Source organism: Pteropus vampyrus, unplaced genomic scaffold, assembly GCF_000151845.1.
Source record: "Pteropus vampyrus isolate Shadow unplaced genomic scaffold, Pvam_2.0 Scaffold374, whole genome shotgun sequence".
Taxonomy (NCBI): domain Eukaryota; kingdom Metazoa; phylum Chordata; class Mammalia; order Chiroptera; family Pteropodidae; genus Pteropus; species Pteropus vampyrus.
Genome location: NW_011889155.1, coordinates 82,235 through 85,600, shown reverse-complemented (window position 1 = coordinate 85,600; position 3,366 = coordinate 82,235).

Genomic DNA, 3,366 nt, shown 5'->3' with positions numbered 1-3,366 from the left:
TGGAGGTGGGGCCACCTCCCACGTGCACATGGAGGAAGGTGAATTGTCCTTCTGTTAGAAAGGAGAAATGAACAAGAGTGGTTGTTAGGTAGGTGACCAAGAGAGTTCGTGACAAGATGTAATAATGGTTTTTGTTTACTGAGTGCTCATCATGAGCGTTGAACATCATCTCGTCTTAACAGGTGATATGAATTCCCATTTTACGGCGGAGGAAACTGAGGCTCAGAGAGGAAGTCGCTTGAACATGTCACATGGCAGAGCCAGAATTAGAACTTTGCATCTCTGAGGATTGGGGCCTTGACCACTCTGCTATGCCGCCACTTCCTCGGCATGGCTATAACTTTATCTAATATTATTTTTACCCTCACTGGGAACTCATGACCCATCAGGTGCTTCCTGGTCCAGAACAGTGGGGAGAGCGACGTCCCCTCCAGGTGGCTGTGGAAGCCTCGGCGTCTCCACTTGGCACACAGCCAGCCCCTGACTCGAGGGAGTCCTGCAAGTTCTACAGAATCATTTCTAAGCGAAGCAACAGATGCTTCCTTTCCAGGCTGGTCTTTGTATCATGGACAGATTCTCACTGAGCCTGGGGAGGTTCTGGAAAAGAAGGGGTCTTGAGGGCCTATGACCCACTGCTTTCTCGTCATGCCCCATGTGACAAAAATCTTTCTAGAGCCTCCAAAGCCCATTCTATGCACCCAGCCTCACCTCCCTAGACGCTGCCAGGTGCAGCCTCTCCCATTGACTGCATGTCTGTCTCTGCTGGCTTTTGTTCATGCTGTGCCCCTTACCCAGAATGCCCTCCTCCCTGGTTCCCTGCATCTACCTCAACCCGACACCCTGAAGTCCACCTCCTCCAAAAAGCTCTTCTTGACGGTGCCACCTGCTTCGACCTCTCCCCTCTATGAACACAAGGGCACTTGTAGATAATGCCAATGGGTCTTAATCTGTAGCCTGGGAAAATCATGGAGGGGAAGAGGAGTATCTAGCAAAGTAAAGTAAGATTCCTCCAGCCTGCATAGGAGCCAGGAGAGCAGTGTGCTTAAAAGCATGGGCCCTGGAACCTCAGGCAGCCTCAGCTTCAAATCCTGGTTCTGACAGGTGCTGCTGTGCAACCTCTTAAGCGAGCTACTTAACCTCTCTGTGCTTCCCTTGCCCCACCTGAAAGAAATGAGAATAACGACATAGGATGGTTAGGAGAATTATATCAGGTTAAAAAAAGTAAAGCGCATAAATTAAAACCAAACGAGTAGAAGTCGTTCAATACATATTAGGGATTCTTCCCTATCGAGTCAGACTCTCTAGAAGCGAAGCCCTGGACTCTGTAATGTCATGTATCATCCCAAACGGGTGGTCTTTTTGGAGCCAGCCAGCCAGGGTTCGAGGTCGGCCATTCAGGAACCACCGATCTTGTCCTGCACTGGATTCCAGGGTCCCTGCTCCGAAACGGGCATCGGCTCCCTTTGGCTCATAACACATTTCTCGGATGTTTGGTCCTCAACCTCTTCTCACCTCACCTCCGTCCCTTGTCCCCTGCTGTTGCATCGTTCGGTCACAGCATAAAATCCCCCACATGCAGCATCTGCGCTGCTGAAGCTCCCCTGGTCCCCTCTCCTGCACTAATGAATTCCTCCGCCCACACTCAGGGAGACCCTGCTCCACTCCCGGCTTATAGCTCACGCATTTTCAGGCTTGTTCACCACCCCCACCCCGTGCGCAGCTTATCTCTGGCACCAAGTACCCACACCGTGGACACCTAACGCTTTAGCATCAGGAATCCCGTTTACAATCCTTTCTTCCTCCCCAGGATGCTGAGATTTGAAAGCTCGCTCTTCCTCACCAAACAAGCCGCACATATTCACTGGCAATGAGCTCATCCTCTGTTTTTGTTAATCAAGCGTAACTAACTGCTGGTGAGAACTCCTTACCCTGGGCTGGGGTGGGCGTGGGGCTCCAGCCACAAGCAAAGACACTGGCTAACTTGGTCACCTGTGCCACTGCCCTTAGGTCGGTGGAAGCAGCAAGGGAGGCAGGTGATTTCCCTGAGGTCCGATGACAAAATGGAATCCGCTCTTGAACCCTGGGGCTGTCTTTGTGAATGGAAAAGCGCAGGAGAGCCCAGCATAATGGCCGTGTTCTCAGCCAGTGTTGGAAAGAGGGGAGGAGGGTTAGGAAAAAGGAAGAAGGAAGAAATGTCATCTGGGCTTTGTCTTCGGCTGCCCTCCCCGCAGGCAGGAATGAAATTCCCCAAGCACAGTGACTTCGCAGCTCTCTGCATTTCTCCCACCCGCTAACACTAGACCTAACACAGTTCTAGGCTCATGAAGCTGCTTAACAGGTGCCCGCAGACGTGCCTTAATGCGGGTCCTGACATAGACGTGGGAGGGGCCTCGGCCTGCACGGGCAGACCCCTACCTGGGTCCTGAGCCCTCTGCTGAGGGCCGATGGAGAGAATCGCTGAGTAAACAGCAATTTCTCGACAGCCATCATCGCTCATTAAATATTAACACTGTCCATTTGCTTGTTTGCTGTTTTCATAACCCCCACGAGGTTCCTCAGTCCCCTGAGAGCTGTCCACCGGCACCAGGACCAGCCCCAGAGCTTTGTGTTTCTTACAGAGGCAAGTTCGAATCCTGGCTTTGTCATTTACAAGCTAGGTGACCTTGGGCATGTTACTGGATTTCCTCAGCTGCAAATGGGCAAAAATACCTTTAGTACTGTGTAAAATCAAGACGCTGACGTGATCATATGTGTACAGTGCCTGGCACGTCGTCGGTTAATTACGATACGTGGCAATGCCTTTCCTCTTCCATCCCTTGGCCCTCGCAAAACATGACAGGGGAACTGAGGAAAAGCCTGAGCTGAAGAAGGAAGGAGAGATGAGGGCCATAAAGTAATAAGGTCTCCTGATACATCACGGCAACATCACGGAGATTCAGTGGTCCAGCTCTGTCCAGTCCCGCTGTCCCCTCACCAAATGGCAATGACTCAGGGAGCAGGGAGGGAGTTCCGTGCTGCTAAGAAGCCTGGACACCAAGCTGAGTGATGCTTTGATATCACAGCGATTCTTATTTATGCACCAATGTGTGTATTCAGCATGCTGCTAAGTCCTTAAACTGCCCAGTACCAGCCATAAAAGCCTCCATATATCACCATGAAGTCCCTTCCTGGGTAGTTTAAAAGAATGAGAGGTGACTTAATGGCAGTGTTTAAGGATTATTATATATCAGTTAACGGCCAGATGCTCTTCTGTGGCGTGCAGAGGGTCAGGGAGGGGGCTTCGGCAGCAGCACCAGAGACCCTTACTGGTGTTCGGGGGGTTCACCGCATCTTCACCCCGCCCCCATCTGGGTGGACCCACGGAAC